Source organism: Lutjanus erythropterus, chromosome 13 (genome assembly GCF_056507025.1).
Source record: "Lutjanus erythropterus isolate fLutEry1 chromosome 13, fLutEry1.hap2, whole genome shotgun sequence".
Taxonomy (NCBI): domain Eukaryota; kingdom Metazoa; phylum Chordata; class Actinopteri; order Lutjaniformes; family Lutjanidae; genus Lutjanus; species Lutjanus erythropterus.
In genome coordinates this window covers 26,953,882-26,976,128 of record NC_139329.1, presented here as the reverse complement: position 1 = coordinate 26,976,128, position 22,247 = coordinate 26,953,882, and the positions used below count along the sequence as shown (strand labels likewise).

Sequence of the window (22,247 nt, the reverse complement as noted above, 5' to 3'; positions counted from 1 at the left end):
TACGCACAAACCCCACCCAACCCGCCTCTCCCTCCTTCCCAGGGACTCAGTATTTCAACACAGGCCAGGAGGCTGGGTGTATATATGATTGTGAGCCACACCCTGCAGCTGTGCACCTGGAACTGCTCCCATTCCAGCATGGCAGTGAACCCACACACCTGTTCACACCTGAGGCCTGCGCCTCTGGACCACCACCTTCTCGCCTGCCTTTGTTTCATCCATCAACTCATGAGACTGACACAAGCTGTGAGAGACCAGACGCTTTAAAAAAAAAAAAAAAAAAAAAAAACCTACTCGTGTCTCATCAGAGTAATGTCAGGTATGTGACAGTCAGAGCTCCGTGAACCAAACGTTATATGAAGCTGTTGATGTTGGGTTTGATTAGACATTTGCACTATTTTTCACATCTCTGTGTAATCTCACCCAGCCTGTTCAGCTAGCACAACACGTAAGCATGATGAATTCCAGGCAGATGGTTGAAGCACTTCCCTACTTGGAGAGGAGCTCAGGATAGAAAATACCATGTATTTTTACAATTTTTTTATCAATACCTGTCACAGTAAAAGCAACAGGTGTTGTGTGATATTTTGCAGCTGCATGTCCTTTATCACATCTCTGATCTGTATGTGCTGTACATCTGTGAGCTGCTGGTTATTTGCAAGAAAGTTATTTGAACAGCTTCACTGAGGAGGACTTGAAGCCGTGGGTGCTGAATTGGCTTTGGAGGAGAAATGTTGAACCATGTTTGAGACTTCAGCATAATTTCCTGTCTGTGTAAGTGCTAATCATCGACCCTGGAAGAATGTCTCTGCTTCCACTCCCATATTACTGGGATACAGTAATTATTAGATATTATAGGCAATTGTAGTAGTCTGGATTGGACAAAATCACAATTGTCTTTGGCAGCAAAGATTTTTTATTTTATGACTTCCTCCTTCAGATTCATGCATTTTCATAAACGCTTTAATATACTTGAAAGGTTGAGCTTTATTCTTCATCTTAAGAACACATCAGTTTCAGATTATAGTGACCAAAACGATCACAGTTATCAGAAAATGTTCAAGAAGTACCAATGCACACACCGAAAACGTTTAACCTCTTCAGTCTCAGTGATTTGAAAAGGCATCATTTCCTTTGTAAGGTCAATGTTTTCACTGACGCAGAACAAACCCACACTGCAACATATTTTCTGTTGCTCAGATATGAACATACAGATGTTTAGCTTGTGCGTTTATGTTGAGTAGTGTGTTGGTGTTGTGGTATGTCTTGTTTTGTGTCATCGATGTGGAATAGGTAATACCAACCATCTAGAATTTTATGAAAATGCTCACCATTTCATCCCTGATCTGTGGTAAAATATTCAAAAGTCAGCTTTCACTTACTTGGCTTCACTGAGATTTTGATGGCATTTCGGGTCATTCTTTGGCAACAGGAACTCGTCTGAGTGTCGTCTCATGGTCCAAAGCTCTGTGAAAAGAAAAGTAATTAAATACTGAGTTGAGAACATTTCCCAATGACTTCAAAACTTTGTTTCCAATCTGTATCTGTACGTATAATATGAAATATTTGTAATGAAATAAGAAACAATCACTGTCAAAGTTAGTAAAGAAACCTGATACCCTCAGCCAAGGCCAAATGCCCTATCTCACAAAAGTGAAACATAATTTGTGTATCCGCCCTGTGACTCAGATATGCATCAAAATTTAATAGGTTCTTGCTTGGCCAAAGCTACACTCTTCCATCAAGATTCATGAAAATCAGCCCAGTAGTTTTTCTCTAATCCTGCTGACAAACAGACGGCACCAAAAACATGACCTCCTTGGCAGAGGTGATGATGTTGCACAATGAACTAATGTGTGGGTGTGATTTTATTAAATTTGACTGACAGAGTTATCTCTCTGCCAACATAAACAGACAACCCTACAGCTGCCATCTAATTATGATTTAGATTCCTATATTGTTCAATTCTCATTGCATAAAAACGCATGACATCTTTTTTCCAACGTAGATCCACCTACTTTAAACCAGCAAGAAGACCGAACACGTACAGACCTGCCTCATGTTAAATAAGTTCATACATTAATGTGTGTCACTGACACACAAGAATATAAACAAATATCCTGTGAAACAAACCAATAACCTCAACCTTTTGAATCATCCTTTTGAGCACCTGTCAGTGTCTCATATGGGTGAATTTGCCACTTTGCAAAAACAGCACAAACAGTCTTTGTCAATGACTTCACCCCTCCAACAAATGTGGGAGGTCTGAGCGCGCTCAGTCGCTCCACAGCGGGGCTTCCTGCTCTCCTTCATGCCTGCTGACAGGTATCGTATTAGACCATCTGTCGCGCTCTCTTACTGGTGTTTTACCTCCAAAACTGTGCAGGTTTAACAGGGGACTCGTCTGCGCCTGTGAGGGCTGACCACCAGCATACACAGAGAAAACAAGTGGATTCAAGGAAAAACACAACTGTGGACACACTCCACATGCCTTCAAGCTGTAATGTTCAGCTTTTTGTTTCCTTCAACTTGCCTCATCAGTTACGTATGAGTTCGCAATAACTCAGAGAAACACATGAACTTTTGAAACACATAAATCTGTGGCGTATATTTGAGATATTTAGCTTGAACTGCGTGAAGATTTTCTCAAAGACTGGAACCAGTAGTTGTATATTTTTCCTCCTTCACTGTTAATCATAAAATATTTCATCAGCGTGGTTTCACTTGTTTGAAGTTTTTGAGGGTGGAAAAATAAATACCTAATCACTCACTTTCCCCCACTTTCTGGTTCAGCTTTTTTGGCTTTAAACTACAGTGAGTGACAGAGACGAAACTTGGCAAATTATCTACACTCAGTGTCCTAAAATACCTGCAGCATTCACACTCAGCCATTTGTCAGTGCAAACAACTGCAAGTATACGTTCACAGAAATACACAGTTACTAAGTAACTAAGCACATTTACTCAAATACTGTGGTTAGGTATAATGTTGACATACTTGTACTTCGCTATTTCTGATTTATATTACCTTATCAGAGGTAAACATTGTACCTTTTTCTCCACAACATTCACTTTACGCTGATGTTTACAAATTACTTTTTACATAAAAACACATGATATGCTCATATGATATGATCCAGTACTACAGGGTGAAGTATTTTTAGATTATAGTAGAAGTAGTAGAAGTAGTTCTAGAAGATGTTATGCTTTCACTATACTTTTTTCTTCACTGATTAATTGTAAAACATGCTCACTTTAGCATATGCATGTTTCACATTATGATAAACTTAATTAGTAGATGGCAGCTAACAATAGCAAAGCGTAATATAACAGCAATGTTAAATATAGCACCTTTCAATATATGAAATAGTACTTGTGTGCTAAATCTTGATGGTATATTTAGAGACAGTTATTTGTTTTTTAGGAGGTTAGCCAAGATTGTTGTTTCGGGTGTAATGGCTCTGCTCTGCAATAAAACATTGTGGCAATTCTTGAATTTTATAAAGTTACATCATAACAACATTATTGACTGAATAATGAAGTCACGTTATTACTTTTGGTTTGTGTGAAATTCTTACATTATTATGGGGATAATATTAAGTGTTCACAGTTTTTTTTCTTTTTCCTGTTAAATTCTACTGCAGCTTCTTAGAAAACATGACATCACATCGGCAGTGTCTATTAACTGACAAACGCACGAAAAAACAGAACAATACTGGTCCAAGATCTGAAGGTACGTCGCCAATATCTGTTTTTATTTATTCTTTAATATTCCAAGAAGGACATATTGTTTTAATTATGTTTTTGTTCTAAGTTTATTAGATAATAAAGCAGAGCGCCTGAGAAAACAATAACGCCAAAAGCACTGGAATGTGTTGACAATGAGTGCTGTCGTCAGTTTGACTGTCAGCCATGCGCCTCTGCTGGGAACGGATGTATCTTTGCAGTTACACTTCACGAATTCCCATCGAGTTACCTCCAGAAAGAGGCTACCTTTCATTCTCCCCAGTCTTTTCTAAGAATAATAAACTTTCTCTCTCCCCTCCGTATTTGTATGTGACCAGTGCTCAGTATTAGTCAAGGCTGTCACTGGTGAGAGCCCAATTAGAGGTCTGAGACGGCCCCGAGGGCTTATTTTCTGCTCTGTGTTTTGGGGACTCAGTTGCCAAGCACTGCCATGTGCACTGAAATCATTAGCAGCTCTCTGGCACGTCATCCCGGGACTCTAAATACTTTAATTCTCCGTGGTTGTCTCCGAATTGATTAATTGGTCGTCCGCAAATAACGCAGGCTTTTTCTATCGGAACAACCATCCAGTGTGTCGATATCAGGCTCTGTTTTACTGCTGATGTTGTTGTCACATGAAAACTTCAGCTGCTCACATCTTATTGGCAGAACTATTATTTTTACAAGGTCTTTTATTTTTATTTCTCCCTTTTTAAGTTACCTCTAAATCTGCCTTTGAACAGCTTGGCTGGTCTTACCTTCATTTGCTGAATACAGAAAGTTATCCAGATGTGGGTACAACTTGAAATGTTTGTATTCTCATGTAATGTAGTCAAGAATTACTTTTAAATCCATTCTGGGCTCTGCTACAACAGTATCTTTGTCAAAGCTGCTAGTAATTGAACAGAGAGGAGAAATTATATATTTTTTTCACATCATCTGGCTCACATAACATCCCAAAGTCTGCTAACTCCGATAAATCAATGCACGTACAAAATAACAGCAACAGAAACTACCAAAAATAAAATGGCGATGACTGAAGTCAACTGGAGATGGTTACATCAGTGAGCTGAAGACAGCTGGACTGTTCAAAACACATCAACAACACTTGTGGTCTCCTGCAACAAGTGTTTATGGTGCAAGCAGACCACCCACACAGTCAACACTCTATGACAAAATCACACTTTTTTTTTGGTTTCAGCATAAATTATTGCAAAACGCCACCTGAAGCCTGCTCAACTTGAGCTGCTACAAGATATATGAATGTTTTCAACATGTTTTCAAACTGTTTCCAGGCTTGATTTGCTGATTCGTTGAAAGATTTTGGTTTCTGAGTTCAAAATTCATGATGAATGTAAACACTGTTACACTATATTTTAAGACTATGATTCTCAACAATACCACAGCTACTTGCAGGATGGAAAGTTGACTTTTTAAAATGTGAATATCTACCGGCCACTGACAGATAAATGTTCAAATGCACCAACCACTTAATAGTAAATCTTTATTTGGTGTCTGACATCTACCAGCCACTTTCATATTTGGCTGATGGCTGGTGCTAACTTCACACCCCGTCCCTTTAATGTTAAGTTGCCATGCTCTCACTGCAAAACTGGAATACTAATTAGTTTAACTGCTGTGCTTCTAATGACTAAAACTGCCCAATATCTTGATATATCCCTGCTTTAACCAAAGCACTTTTGTTGCAGCAGTATGCACGTAAACTCCAGGCTGCGGTGTTAAAGTCCTGCACTTTGTATGCACACCGTCCACTCCAACCACCTCCTTGTGAATACAGCATGTTATTTAAATGTGTTGTTGCAAAGAAATGTTGCCTGTGAACATAATCCAGCCAGGAATTGTCACTACAACTTAATTATGAAAACAATTTAGTAATGTACAAGCAGAATTTCTAGGAGGCAGGGTTGCATGTTAATGTTGTAAATTGAATTAAAGTGTTGTCTGAACCGATCTGGGGAGTCCAAACCCTCATAAACTGTTAAACACCAGACCTTTTCACTATACATATCTGTTCAAAATAATAATATGGACATGAGAGGATCTATTTTTGTTATGATGTCACCATGTCTTGTTTCACAGACCTGCAAACTTGTGTCACTTGTGTCAGAAGCAGAGCATCAGGCCACTTGGTCTCAGTGGCTTCTGCTTGATCTACTGTGGCTTGGATTGTACCTCACTTGTACTGATAGATTTGATGCAACCCTGCGAAATCCTTTGCTTTCACTCTCACCTTCATGGGATGCTCCACCTCTTGGACTTGCTTTTAGAGGTTCAACGCCCACAATCTGAAACATGCAGAGGATGTGGTGTTAATTTAAAGACAGTGATAAATCAACAATAAACTTCCAGCCACTCATCATAACCATTAGGTATTAATTTATCAGTCAAAAAAGGTACCATCTTAGCCTTGCATTTTACATTATAAACCCAACTTTTCAGTCATTCATCATAGTTTTATTGCTTTATGTACTTATCTTGAGCATTTACTTTTACTCCCTACATTTTAACACAAATGTCTGTGCTTGATACTGCCTAAATTTTCACAACAGGATTGTTACTTTAGTTTTAATAAATTCAATGCATATCAATGCAAGACAGACGTATCAAGATGAAAACGATGTACAAGACAGAGAAAGATGAAACAGACAAGAGAAAGAGATTCAAGCATGGAGAAAAGGCGAGGTTCAGTTCAGTTGCACTTAAACAGCACATAGAAATGTCCTTCAGAGGGATGCTTTTTACTCTTTTACTTATAGAAGTATTTCTGTATTTTCATTTTCACTTGAGTAAAGAAGATGAATCAGTACAGGATTTTATACACAACTATCTCTATGTCTACTTTACATACTTAAAATTGCTGGTTACATGCATTTGTTTATGACTGAGAAACATTGCTTTAGCCATCTGTATTGATTTTCCTTCAACAATATAGGATTGCATTCTAGAAATGCACCTACGTGTGTGTTAATAGCATTTAACACATTAACAATGTGGAGGTCTACTAAGTGCAAATGTACCATATGGCCTCAGCAACAAACCACGCAGTTTGAGAAGAGGGGGGTGGAAGAAAAGCCCTGACCTTTGGCTGTCTACAAAGCATTCCCCAGACTGTGGACCCATTGAACTGAGGTTCTTCAGAGGTTTTATATAAAGAGCATCTCTAATGTGACCGCCATGCACAACTCACCGCAAATACTAATATCACCCAGGAAACTGACTCTGTGTGCAGCTGCCAATGAGCTGTCATTACTCTTCAGCCAGACTACAGGATGAGCCTGCTGCATTCACGGCCTTGTTGTTTAGGTGCCTTGTTCATATGTAAAACATGTACTCTGTATTCTCTCTCTCTTTGTCAAACACACACACACACAAATGCAACCCGAGTGTCATGTGTCCATCAGTGCAGTTTGTAAATCCAGTTGGTATTCTTGGCTCCACTCTGCTGAGGATATCTGTCTCCAATTCAACATCTGTTTAGCAGTCCTGTCAGCTGGAACAGTGGATAATCTCTAATTCTTCCAAACGTGGCACGAGTCGCGCATAATGCTGGCTCCGAGTCAGGGAATATAAGAAAATAAATGCACATCCAAGCAGCTCTGCCAGGATATAGATTAAGTGCAACTGGCTCTTATTTATGCATTCAGTTCGTCCTATCTGAATTTTACAGTATCACTGCGCCTGCAGTACCACAAAAATATAAACAGCTCATTTTTAATTTATTGGCTGAAATTTTTACTCTTTAGGTTAGATCCTTTTTTTTGTTGTTTTGAAGCCACCAGGCTGTTAGTTTCTTCAGATGTTGTAGAAACGGCTGCTACACTCTTTGAAATAAGGTTTTCCAAAAGATTTCTTCCTGAAGGGCTAAAGACTGAGGGTTCCAGTAAGAACCCTTTTAATCCAAAGAACCCTTTGGAAGAAAAGACCTCTCTAAGGGTTTTTGAGATCCATGAAGAACTCTCTCTCTCAGTGGTTCTTTCTACCATAATATAAAAGGGCTCTTGGTAGAGCCCCTAGGTGGGTTCTATATAAAACCCTTGGAATATAAAAGAGTTCTCAGTAGAACCCCCTGGGTGGGTTCTTGATAGTAACCACAGAATGTGTTAAGATTCTGGATAGAACCCCAACATAGGGTTCTGGGTGTAACCATTACACCATAGAAGGATTCTCTGTAGAACCTCTTATTGGAGGTTCTGGGTGAACCCTTTCACAGATCATTCTAGGTATAACCCTTTATGTTGAACTCTGTGAAAGGGCTCCAAGTGAAACATTTATATCAGGTTCTACCAAGAAACAAAAAGAGTTCTCTTATGGGGACAAGCTGAAAAATATTTTACAGTTCTAGTTAGCACCTTCATTTACATTTAAAGTCTCTTACCTGAACATGCTTTGAAATTAACCTGAACATGTGATTAAACAGCAAAATTTTTGGAAAACAGAGTTCTTCAAGGGTTGTTAGAACCACCACGGGGGTTCTACTAGGAACCCTTTTAATATTATGATAGATAAAACCTTTGGAATATATAAGGGTTCTCGGTAAATCCCTTGGGTGGGTTCTAGATGAAACTGAGAGAGGTAGGTATAACACCTGTTGTTGAGTTCTAGGTTGGACAATATGAAAGGTTCCAAGTGAAACCCTAAAAGGTTCTACCAGGTGCCAAAAAACAAGTACTTTCATCAAGGATTTGTCAAGGGTTCTCTCAGCCATAATATATAAGGGCTCTTTGTAGAACCCCCTAGGTGGATTCTATTTTAAACCTTTGAAATATAAAAAGTTTGTTGGTGGAACCAACCTTGGTGAGTTCTAAATGAAATGGTTTTAATATAAAAAGGTTCTCAGTGAGTTCTAGTCAGCACCCTTAAAAGATGCAAAGGTTCTGGATAGAACTCCCAAAGAGGGTTCTGGGTGGAACCGTTTCATCATGGAGGGGTTCTCTGTAGAACCTCTCAGCGGGGTTCTGGTTAAAACTTTCACAGGTGGTCGTGAGTGTAACCCTTTATGTTGGGTTCTTGGTAGAACTCTCTGAAAGGGATCAAAGCGAAACCTTTTTAAAAAGGTTCTACCAGGAATCAAAAAGGGAACAAGCTGAAGAACTCTTTCTGGTTCTAGTTAGCACCTTTATTTCCATGAGTGTAGAACCACTCAACACATTTAAAACCTCTTATCTGCTCATTGTGTTTGCTCAGCCTGTATTCTCCATCTAACGTGTTGGATTTGGTTGGTGTTTTTATGATGCTTATCAGGTGTGACTGCACTTTGTCGTGACTATCTTCATGCTTCATAATGTCTTCAGTGTAATCTACCGCAGACCCACAAGAAAAAAAAAAGGGATGAAAGGGAACATATCTGCAAAATAAGTGAGAACACAGAACAATATGTCATCCATGCCTCTCATGAATGGCTTGATTAAGATCTAGCAACAGCGCATTTCCGCACTTTCGTCCAGGACTTATGTTGTTATTCCTTCGCTCCACTGGGAAGGCAGAGCAGGGCTTGGTGTAAACACCTAGAAAGGGCTTTCGCTCTCTTTCTGTGCAGGTGAGAAGAAGCAGAGCTCGCTCCACAATGCACCTCTGCAGCACGAGCCCCCTTTGCACAGCAGCTATCTTTTCACTGGGTTCGGGGGGTCACTATTTTCCCACCAGGGAAACTCTTTTTTTCAGCTCATATACGATGGATGCATTATAGCCTCTGAATGAGAATCGTAGCTTTCAATGTGCATTCCTCTGGGTTTCTGTTCTTACAGAGGGCCAGTGAATAAGAAATCAGCATCTCTATAAAACGTTCTTTTTTGGCACACAGTCCCCCTCCTCCCTCCTCCCTCCTGCTAACACCATCTCCCCCTGACTCCCCTCCCCCCGCTGCCATTCTGTTGAAGTTAGGAATCCATAGGAGGTTTATTTGAGATGCAAGCACAAGTGTGAGAACACTGGGCTTGGGAAAAAAATCCCTTCCTTTGGCCTGAATGGGGGGCATTTGAAAAACCGGACGTTTTTTCAGGAACTCCTTCAGCAACAGGCTTCGTTCTCTGTCAGCCGAACAAAACACTGCTGCCATTCAGGGAAAAATAAAGCTTCATTACCGGCTAATTTGATTGAGTTTCATTTAAAGCCTTTGTCGTTTCTGTTTTGTCATATCAGGATAATAATTGTAACAACCCTATCCAGTAAATATGTTAGAGACCGGACAATGTTTTGAGGCCACAGATCAGATGCTTTATCCATGGCTGAGGCTCTGCTTAGCTACTGGTGCTCAGAAATGAAAAGAGAAGTCAGTCACACAGTGATACCCAGCCGCTTCATTCAACTCTGCTCCCATTTACACTTTCTGAAAACATCAAAGTCGCTCGCTGTTGGAGTTGAATCACAGAAAAAAGGGACAGAGAAGAGAAAAAAAAATCTAGAAGTCCCTTTAAACTTAACATCAAATTGGCTTTCATGAGGACCAGTTCAACTGTCACAGACATGAATAATGCATCGCATTCAGGGGTTAATTTGTCCCTCTAATTTTAAAACACAATCATTTATGGGATTTTTTTTCTATTCCTGAACATATTTTATCATATAAATCTCTCACATGCGTTCTCTCTGCATGTGATTTGCACACATTTCCATGAACAATTGAACAACTGTTTGCTGCTATTGGAGTCTACATACAGTTCTGCTAAAAAAGCTGCACACATTCGTAAGACATATTTTCTGCTGACACACTGATTGTATTCTCTGTGTGGAATTAGCACTAGGAAATGGATCAAAGGATGATATTTGCAGAGGCATTGCCGGTGCAGCATAATGAGGTGAATCCGATAACATTGTTGTAAAAACCATCCATAATGTCGACTAATGCACAGATACGGATGGCCGCAGGAGGCTGGCTTTGAATACAAACTCTATCTTGGCTCTCTTGTTTGTTCCAGACTCTTTCTGCCGACAGTTCCTGCTGGCGTTTGCTCAATTTTGTTCTGCACCAAACTTAAAAGACTTCTAATGACACCGTTCAGGCTTAGTCAGTGATGGCAGGGAGGCTTTCAGTAACCCGGTTGCATAACCGCCCACAGACTTTACATATTAATGTTGCTGATGTTGGAAATTAGCAATGCAGCTATTTTTATTTTCTGCTAAATAGTTTAATTCTCTTTAATTTAAGAAATATTCAGACAAATCACACCACACAAACCTTTATTTTACTGCCTGGCTGCCCAGACATCTACTGGAGAGTGCAGCAAATGATTTTGAAAACGATCTACAAAAATATGTGCTTGTGTTTACTTCCAAATGAGCCTCTAGTGCCTGGATGAATTGGATCAATGCGTTCTAACTGACATTGTATCATTGTGCTGAATATTACGGCTTTCTGGGAACAAAAGTCCCCAGAGATGGTTGTTGACACAAATCCAATCTTGCAGGGACGTTGCACATTTGTGTTTCATTCAGTCTGCTGTGGCTGATTTGTGTCTGTACGACTGGAGCGTCAACATGTTGGAGTAATGTCATATAAGCTCTGAAAGGAAAGCGTGTGAAATGACCGAGTCCTTTTCTCCATCCAAAAATAAAATTCTGCTTCGACTAACTATTATTTTCGGTATCATATAATCAGCTGGTTGTTTCCAGGGTTTCCAAAGCAACGTGTTTAAAGTCCAAAACCGAAAAGTATTCACTTAATTTGCATATATGGCAAAGAAAAGCATCCAATCGGCACATTTGAGAAGCTAGAACTAATGAGTGTTTGGCATTTGTGATTAAAAAATGGCAGAAACCACTGAATGATTGTCAAAATAGCTTCTGTCAGTCAACTGAATAATGGACTACTCGTTTTAACTCACATGTACCTTCACAATTGAGTTATTTAGAGTAGCAAAGATTAGTCAGTTGGTCATCTATTAAATCAATTGCCAACTATTTTGATGATCAATTAATTGTTTTGAGTAAAAAGTGTAAAATTATCAATTTCAGCTTCACAAATGTGAATATTTTCTGGTTCCTTTAGTTCTCTTTGACAATAAACTGAATATCTGGGTTGTGAACAAAACAAGATATGTGAGGACGTCATCTTGGACTTTCGGAGACATTTCATATTTTATGGACCAGACTAATCAATTAATCAAGAAAACGACAGATTAATCGCTAATGAAAATAACTGTTGCAGCCATTCTGTTAGGGCTTCAACTAATGATTATTTTAAGCAATTTGAGCTTTCAAGGGGTCCAAAGTGACATGTATAAAGTAAAAAAAAATCAAATAATGTTCACTTAATTACCCCGTATCAATGAGGAAAAGCATCAAATCTGCACATTTGGGGAGTTGAAGCTAATGAGTGTTTGGTACTTGAGTTTGATCAATGGCTGAAACAACTGATTGATCAACAAAATAGCTTCTGTCTGTCAACTAATTGATTGACTGGCCACTTACTTCAGCTAAAAACTGTACATTTTGGCCATTCTTCAGGAGAAATGTTCAAATTTTCTGATTTCAGAGTGAATATTTGTGCCTTCTTTAGTCCTCTATGACATTAAAGTGATGAAGACATTTGAGGACATCACCCGGGGCTTTGGGAAACTGTGATGAATATCTTTCACCTTTTTCTGACATGTTATCAATCAAACAACAAATCAATTAATTGAGAAAATGACTGACAGATTAATCAATAGTGAATATGATAAATCACAGACTTCAATGTATTTCTGTCCACTGAGAACACACTGTATGTGAATAGTTATTTACTGGAGCTGCATATACACTTAAACGCACCATATAATATTCCTTTGGTTCATTTGGTATCCTCACACTTTACATTTTTGCCGTGAAGGGTTCGGCCAAAAAAGCACCAAGCTGTTGGAATAAACAGCTTTTTGGGAGGTCTATCACTTTAATTAATGCTGAGGGTGAGCCTGACAGCTGTGATGGCAATAGGCGAGCCAATCGCAGGTGTTGTGTGGAGCACAGGGAGGAATGTGAGGGAGTGTTTGACAGAAGAGGCCATGTGCAGAAATAAGATGACAGGTGGTTGGCCTGATCCTACGCCAGGCTGCCAAAATGACTTTGCCTTTGGGAGCTCCACAGAAACATGACAGTGTTAATGAAAATGGCAGCATCTAAATGTGTTACGCTCCACAACAGCACATCCCAAGGTTAGGGTAGTTTTAAAAAAAAAATGGAGTCTGACAGTACCTGAAATAGAAATTCATGAATAGTACAAGTGGAAGGTATTTTTATCCGGTTAATGTGTGGAAATATTTTGAGAGTTTTTCTTCACACAGTGTTTAGTTAAAGTCTCCAACTCTTAACTGTGGTCTCTGACACCTGCGTACAGTTTTGCCTGTGATGTACTTCTGAATATGCTATCGATTAATGTTATAGATAAAGTTCTAGACGTATATATTAGACTCACTTTGATGTTTGGAGATGATTAAATCAGATTTTTACCAGAAAGTGTTGCTCTGTCACTGAAAATTAAACATTCAGCAGTGGAGCACTGAGATTTTTTGGGTAACACTTTATAATAAGGGTACAAATCATATATTTAAGCGATGCTTAACTTATTTATGACTCATAATGATTTAATGCATGAATTAATGCAGGATGTATGAGGCTGAATTCCTGTTGCTCACCATGAACAGATTATCAAGTCACTATGACTTAATGTGATTAGTTCACACTTAACAGATAATCAGTTAATGAATGTTAATCACAGTTACTACGAACATTCATCGGTATGTGACTAAATAAGCTGTTCAGTTTCAGTTACATATGAGAACATGTCAGAGGCAAATACACTTTTTTGCAACTGGAATCCAGTTAATTTGGTCACATTTGAATGTATGAAATAACTGAGTTTATATCCTTAAATATCCTTCAACTGATGATCTGTCAAGTGTGAACTAATCACATAAAGTCACAGCAACTGAAACATTTGTTTATGGGGAACAACAGGAATTAATGGCACATCCTGCATTAACTCATCATGAGTAATGCATTAACTGAGTATCGTTATGATTTGTAGACTTATTTTTGCTACAAACTGATGTCCTCTGTTTGTTTTTGGGGTCTCTGTGTGAGCGCTGAACCATGCAAAGAACATGCCTCTTTTCTCTTCAGGACAGGTTTTTCAAAGGTGTCTGCGGGACAGCCTACGTTGTATGAAAGTCTTTCTTCAACGAAGCATCAGCTATCAAAAATGTACGCAGCAAAACGCTCCCTGTATCCGAGTGCTGGAAGAGGTACTCAGATCCTTTACTTAAATAGTAACAGTACAGTAATATAAAATTACTCCATCACAAGTCTTTTCCTCAAAAAGTACATGTGTATTTTCAGCAAACAAGACGTGGCCCCTCTGACTGATGGGTTATTAAGTAGTGCTATTAGTATTACTATTATTATTATTATTGTTAGCAGATTGTTCATACTGATCAATCAACGCATAAGCAGAACTGTTGTAATCAGTTGAGGTGGAGCTAGTTTAATCTTTTCATTTTGATAGTTTAGTCTGGCAATTCCTAACAAACAAATAGAAGAAAGCACAAAATAAACTGAGGGGACATGAGATGATTAATAGGGCATAAAAAAAGAAAGAGTTCTGCAAATTTGTATTCATTGGACTCAAATCTTTGCCTCTTTATGAAATATTGGAAAATGCTGCCCTCAAACTGTTATTTAAATGAAACAGTCTAAGACATTTAGAGGAAAAATCACTCTTTTGGTGGAAACGTGACCGGGGGGCAGAGCAGCTTTTTTCTAAAGGGCTCACAAGACAAAAATGTTGGGAGCAGTGATGGAATGTAAATATGTACTTTTGCTCAAGTATTGTGTTGTAATTTTACTTGTACCTAAATCGAGTATTTCTATTTGATGCTACTTTTCTACTCCATTACATTTTGATGCAAATAATGAACGTTTTACTACATGTATTTGATAACTTAAATTACTAATTAATTTGCAGACTTAGATTATATGTAGTCATAGTCAATAATTTATGATTTAATATGATAGGTGAAGCTATCCAGCAATTTACTTTTTTGTACTTTTTTGGTACTTTAAGCAGATTTTGATGGTAATTGGGGCTCCAATTAATGATTATTTTCATTGTTGACTAATCTGTTGATTATTTTCTCAATCAAGTGATTTGTCATTTGGTCAATAAAATACCATTAAATGCTGAAAAATGTTGATCTTTGTCTTGTTTTGTCCGCAACTCAAAGATATTCCGTTTACTGTCATGGAGGAGTAAAGGAACCAGAAAACATCCACATTTAAGAAACTGAAATCAAAGAATTTTGACTTGTTTTCTATATTAAAAAAATACTACAACCAATCAATTGATTATCAAAATAGCTGGCTATTAATTTAATAAACAACTCATAATTGATTAGTCATTGCAGTGCTAATGCTCATAGTTTTGTACATTTATTTATGTAAGATTTTTAATGAAGTACTTTTACTTGTAACAGAGTATTTATACACTGTTGTATTGCTACTTTTATTCATTAACACAACACAAAATTAACCGCTGACACAAATCTGCATGCATCACAATATAACAATACTGTGTTTTGTGAATCAATACAATATCACAAAATGTAATATAATCATGAGACTCAATATTTTATTACAACCCTGGTGTATAATAAAAGAAAATGTCGTTACGCAGATGTATTTGTAGTAAGTCGTAGAAAGCTGAAATACTCCGGTAAGCACAAAAACCTATAAAGTGCAGAGCCTGAGAAAATGTGTGTCAGTTTACTTTCGGCCACTGCTGCCACACTAAATTCTAAATTCATATTTTCCTCCCAAACGTGATGCAATTTTCACCCTCGCTCGCCATTTCATGCAGGAATAAACACATCCACAGCCTGTCAAAACTTATTATGAATCTCTCTTTTTCTGTCAGTTTCTACCAGCCCAAACATTAATTCCAAGCTCAGTGTCTGCGCTGAATTTGATCAATGTTTGCGGTCAAATTAAGTCAGCAGATACCTGCAAGATTCTGCCGGAGAAGATGCACAAAAACATTCGCAGCAGTAAACAGACGGTCTTGTGGGCGTCTATTTTTGTGTGCCTATGGATGTGTTCTCATCCCTGCCAACATTATTCCACCATATCTCTGTGGATGTTTTCGGTGTCAGCTAAGTTTCCACTGTGTTGCTGCTGCGCGAGGAGCCGTGCATGCCGGGGCCTGTTTCTTAAGCCTGCCATTCTGACACACACAAAGTGCTGCTCATCCAGGCTTTGTGTCGAAGATTAGGAGAGCAGATACGCTGCAGCCACAGAGAGACACATTCAAATTTGCTGCTTCCGTTTTCTCACATAGCCTCACTTTTGAAACGTCTGCTAAATTCCTGAGAATATGTCACGGGATTGTTCCAGGTGGAGCAGTGAATCTATCTGCAGCAGACCGTGATGCCAGGGTTTAAAAAGTGAAATCGAACTGCAGTGCATAGAATTAGCGAGTTGCCATGAGGGGAAAACGGTTAAACTGATAATCCGGAGTGTTATTTGCAAACAAAGTGGAGTGTCAGAAAATAAGTTAACTAGCCTGACAAATTAAGGGTTTTATTGCTGAGCTCGCAGCACAGCACAAAGGACGTCCAGTTGTTTCTAACTGTTTTTTAACTAAAGAACAGCACGAGCCATCAAGTCCAATTAGTGTTGCACTCTTACAGTATTTCAGAGGTTCAGAGCGCCAGACTGGGAGCAGCAGGAAGGGATTAATGGCCTCTGAAACATGGTGAAATAGTAAGAAATATACTGTAGAAATGGGTTAAACTGTTAGACTAAACCTTCTTTGTCCATAATCCAATCATCTTTTGGAACTAAATGGCGGCTTTGCTTTCTCAAAGCCTTTATTTGTTCACTAAATAAACTGTTTGCAATTGTTCTCACAGTTTAATGAAGGATGCATCACTCTCTGCTTGACTGTATTTCAATCTCTGATGTGTGCTTGCAAGAAAAGCTTGAGCAAAAAAAGAGTTAAACACTGAATGAAAGCACTGACTAAGCAAGAATAAAGACTGACGTTGCCACTGCATGCATGGCTGTCAATATAATGGATGATTTTTAATGTCGATGCCAAATAAACCTTTCTCTCCGATGTATTTGCTTTGCTTTCAGTTGGTGTTGATAAAAGCAGGAATCCAGCTGCATGGATGTCAGCAGCACTGTAGATTGCTGTGAGGCCTGTCTATGCTCATCTCTGGATCCTCCAGCTCCCTTTTCATATACACTTCATGCTTTCTGTGTCTGTCTAAGTCTTCTCTGCCTGCTTTTGCCTGTGTGGTTCCAATTGGATGCCTTAGAAGAGTTTTTTTTCTTCCTTCCCATTGTGTTAAAACTATACTGTCTGACAGTTGCCTCTGTGAAACCAGGGCTTCAGTTCTTTGTCAGCCTGCTGCATTGTGACAGAAGATTCGCAGGTGCAAAAAGAAGGACTCTAAATGAATAGAAAAATATTGTGGGAAAGGTATGTGAATGCACATGCAGAAGAAAGAGGAAAGCAGGAGGAATTAAAATACCAAGGTTAGAAAAATAATACACGTGCTGTGGCTGTGCATAATTGCATGTAGGCCTAAGATTTTTAGAAATCACTGATGGAAAACTCTTAGTATGACTGCTTTAAATCTACTTGGAAAAGCAGTCAATACCATCAATCAATACTCTTAAAATGCAACAGAGGACAAGTACAGGCAGATTCTCTGGGTTTCACGCGGCAGAATTCTTGGCTCTGGGATCTGACAGAAATTGAGTTTCTTATCTAAAATGGCAGAGTGATGTCAGATTTCCTCTGCGTAGGCTGCTTTGACCGAGTTCTTTCCAGCGCTCCACATACTGATGGTAACACAAATGTGTCATAAACACAGTCTGAAGTGGGCTATATTTAAAGCCCCAGAAAACTCAAATACATAAAAGCTGCCTAATCATATAATTTAAGGTCCACTGTATATAATAGTAAGCATCTAAAAGTACTAGAATTCAGTTTTAATTCAAATTTTTGTTCACTTTCCTGTGTTGGGTTTGAATTGGGAGTGGTTGAGCTTGTACATTTCTTATGACAATTACGCAATTAATTGCACAAACCAGTCATAAGAAATCCACGTCAGTTGCTGAGTTGTCCCACTCAAATGAGTCTTGCAAAGCTTCTCTGCCCCCGCTGGCTCAGTCTGCCTCTAAGTCTATCACTCAAGACTGTGTTGAGAAAAGTAGTCATTTTACCTTGCAGAAATTAATTGTATATATTTATATATGCACATATATTTATAATTTTATAATTTGTAATTTTTCCTCGCAGGACACAGGCTTGCTGGATTACCACTGCCTCAATCCACAGCAATTAATGTTAGTCACACAAGTCACACAACAACACAAACAAACTAACCGATCAAGGTAGCGGTACCTTAGCGACTCCCGTCCCCTGCGAGTTACTGATTTTGTAAAAGGAGTCTTGGTAGCTTTGAAGAGACCATAGATGGCAGCTTCAGTTCCCTGTCAGAAAATCTTTCTGAGGGCAAAGTAAAGCAGTGAAAATGTTCCAAATATAAAGTACACTTGAACTGTTGTTAATTTTCTTTTACATTGTCTGTTTTTTCAGGTGGCTGAAATATGTTTTGCTGCTGTCCCCATCTGTAGCAGCTATACTCAGCTTCCATGTTGGGATTCCTGAGAGATCAAAAAATAATCTGCCACGCCCACACAGTCTAAACAGAAAATTATGCTGTTTTTTTGAATAGTACTACCAGTAATCCATAGGTATTTTACTACTGTGACTCTTCCCTCATGTGCCTGCACGCATGTCTTTAATTGTTGTTTTAATGTGTCAGTTTCTATTAACATTACAGCCCTCATTTATTTCCTTTGCATGTGTTGTTTTATGAGTCTGTGTTGCACATATTAAATAGTACTTACAATATACAGTGCAACATAGTATAAGGGTGTCCTAGATGATGCTTCCATTAACATTAATATTTTCTCTTCTTTTGCTTATTAATGGTAAATAACAAATAACTTTGTAATATTAATCTTACATTCTGTTTTTTAGGTTGATTTTGTACCATCTCTCCAGGCAGTACAGATAAAAACAGCCTCTTAGCTAACTCTGGCACATTCAAAGTAATTCTTATGAAAGTGTAATGTCTTTATCAAATAAACCAATGAATAAATGAATAAAAATAACAAAATCAAATGAAATCTATCTTTGCATTTTGTCTCATCTCCGCCCCATTTGTATAGTGTTTTACAAATGGGGTAAACTTGTGTCTCAGACGAGAGACGCTGAGCGTTTGACTGCTGATACCCTGGAATTTGCTGCAGAGATACAGCTGGGATCATGAGTGCAGATCACCTTACTGTGAAAAAGAGACTGATAGCAGCTGGAAAGCAAATGAGCATGTGTCAGCCATCTGGAAAAGTCGCCCAAAACACTATGCATCCTCTGTGCAGAGACAAAGGAGTCATTTTACTTTGTGAAAAGACTTGTTCCCCCTCTTTCCACTGCGGATGAAGCAGAAAACTGTAGTTCCTTTTTAGTCAGATACAACAAATTTGGGCTTTAGCACTCCCTGAAGTCTCTTACACATGAGCTCTCACATTCAGCAGACTTACAACATGCCCAATCCCACATTCGATGTCCATGAGCTAAAAACATCTCCTACAGACTCCGCTGCACTTTGATTGTTCTGCAGTCCAAACATGTGAGCTGCACCTGCTGCTGTTAAGGTCAAAAGCAGTTAGCTAAATTTGGCAGGTTAGGTGAACTAGCTAGTAAAGCTAATGTGTGTTTGTCCAGGCCAGGCTCTCCCCTGAGCACAACCACGAACAGCTAAATCTTAAGATGCCTTAGATGTGGTGCGTGGGCTGCTGACATCTTGTGTGGCAACCATTAGTTTCGGTCAGGAGATGATTTGAGGTTGAATGCTCTCTCCAGGTGGGGCACGTACACTTTCAGACCGTCTCCTCCAAGGCATTCATTGTGTTGCAGTTGTGTGAAAAAAGAAAGCTTGAAATAGTTCAAAGTTCGAAACCTGCTTACTTTCATATTTCCACACATCTGGCCGCTTGTTATCTTAACTGGGGATTGCTTGATGGATTATCGTTCTAAAGAAAGTTGAAACTGTTGGATGCAGGCATTATTTACGCGCATTTTGAAGTACTGCATTACTTCTTCTTCTCCAGAACCAACTCCTAATAATCGCAATTTGCCGATTACTCAAAATCTGGTTAGAAACAGTTACCATTAGACCATCCAACAAATAGCTCCTATCTAAAGGCATGTCTCACACACCAACACTAGCTAGACACAGAAGCGACCTAGATATGATAATGTTTGATGTTTGTCCAGCACAGGATGGCTACAGCTTCTAACTTTTCACCTGGACCGACTGCCTGGCCATGACCAAAATCACCATTCTCCAGAGAGACTCGGACAGCCTATTTTAATAGGTTTCTGCTGCATTCATGCTAAATTGTCCTGACTCACAAGCGTCCAAGAGGGAGGAACCATTCACATCAGCCTCCAAGTTGTAATTCCTGCAACAGGAACAAAAGCAATAAACTACAGTCCCTACTACATCTCCCACTTGGAGGAAGAAACTACAGAAATGCCAACAAACCCTGGCAACATGGCTGTAAACTCTCTTTTACACACAGTTACCTCTAAATAACACCCAACATTATCACAACCAATTGAGCTGATTTGAAAGAAGGAGCTTAATATTCTTTGTTTGCATCTGGTTTTACTTGTGAAATGACTTGCTGCAATTATGTAACAGAGAAAAAGAAGGTTGGCACTGGGGAGACCATTTTCCTGGTCTTAAAGTGCCGACTGTGTGAGTGCAGCATTAAAAGTCACTCTTCAGACGAGGTCTGCAGGCTGCTGTTGACAACCATTTATTTCAGATGACTGAGGTCGAATGCTCACTTTATCTGTAATGAGACTTTCACCACAGCAAAACAACTCAAGGTGCTGCACTGGTGTTGGAACTGAAATGCAGACCCACGAGTCAACATTAAAAGTTTATCAAAAAGCTAAGACATTGCAGAGGGGTTTATAGGCCAAAAATTTCACCATGAGGTCATGAGTTTTGGCTTTCTGGTATTTGACAGGTCAGTATACGATGACTCTGCCCTCCTCTACAAAAAAAGTTGAGCCAGAATCAACTTTTTAGCTGTCCCATCTTGTGTTTTCTTGCCTAGGGCTTCTTCAACATGAACCCCCGTTGTGTCAACCCAGTGGTCTCATTAAAATGAATGAAGAAGCCAGCGTTTTCCACTACAGAGTTACTGTCGGAGTGAACAGGGCCCTGAGGCTGTGGAAACCAGTTATACTTGGACTGGCCCTTCAGCTCATCCAGGTGTGGTTTGATATTCAGGGGAAGCAGGGAGGCCGTGTATTTTCCTCCTTCGCAGGAATGTAGTCCAATATGCCACCAACTCAGGAACTTGAGGTCTCCCTCACCTCTCTGCTGCTAGTTTGCGCCAAGGAAACCCTCACCACCCTCAAAAGCACACAAATTATATCTCCAGCTCAGATTATTAATGCAACATCTCCCTAGTCTCACTACTGACTCCTAAAACTAAGCTATTCAACCACATTCGGAAATGAAAAGGATGCTTGTTTTCATGTTCTTGTTCGGCTAGTGCACAGAAAACAACTTGCCTGCCTCCAAATGGGCAGCTCAGAAGTACAAAGAAGTAATTTTCAGGCTCTCCCTGGCTCCTCACACCTTCAGTAAAGCTGAAGTGGCAGCTCCAGCTCCTATCAGGGTGCTGGACATAATAGCCATGTGCTAAGTGGACGGCTGGGTGCTTCTAGTCAACTAACAAGAGGCAGCAGCAGCACAGCCTTTGGCTCACCCACTGGCAAAGACCTGTCAACTGCGACTTCAGGGAGAATTCTACTTCCTTGATCAGGCCTTTGGAATCTGTGCACTTGATCTTTTAAAAAAACAACCGTTTAATTGGACATGTTTTTCCTACTAGTGACATAAACACCATTTAATATCTCTGGGCTGCTATGTTCAAGCAGTGTGCGCCTTTAACTGATGGTGCAAGGCCTGTGATATCACAGTTTCCTGTCATGGATATTCTCAGTTACTGTGCCTACATGCCTTTTTGGACTCTTTTCTACCCTCAAAGCTAATTTGGCAGCTCTGTATCTCAGTGGTTGCACAGGTCATGAACAGTGCATGCTATTTAAAAACTGCACAGAGCTTTTTTTTTGTTTGATAGTGCATATCTATACCAGTGTTGCTCTTTCTACAGTATATCACCCTCTTCTGAACAACTGATTTAAAGCAGGTATTAAAGGGCTTTTCATTGAGATTCTTCTGCTTTCTTCTTTCTGTTTGCAGCCAAAGGTTGAGATGATTTACATGCCCCGACAGTTACAGTAAAGGTCTGTCAGGACACGTGATAGCTCCTCATAAACGGTAACCTATTTTAGCTAATATGTCATTTGTCATATCATTGAAGTTATGTTTCTCCCTTGCTTTGATTGGCACAAATGAGAGGAAATGTAGA

The 22,247-nt window shown here is 39.2% G+C and overlaps 1 long non-coding RNA gene across 1 annotated transcript in view; it reads right to left on the bottom strand.

Annotated features, from left to right (window-relative positions):
• Nucleotides 1-1,380: 1,380 nt before the first annotated feature.
• Nucleotides 1,381-22,247, bottom strand: part of LOC146316742 (uncharacterized) — a 35,486-nt gene continuing 14,619 nt past the window's right edge. Inside the window, exons 2-3 of the long non-coding RNA XR_014771742.1 lie at nucleotides 5,977-6,031; nucleotides 1,381-1,467 (exon numbers count right to left, since the gene is read on the bottom strand). This is a non-coding gene — a long non-coding RNA (uncharacterized LOC146316742). The remainder of the gene's footprint in view (nucleotides 1,468-5,976; nucleotides 6,032-22,247) is intronic.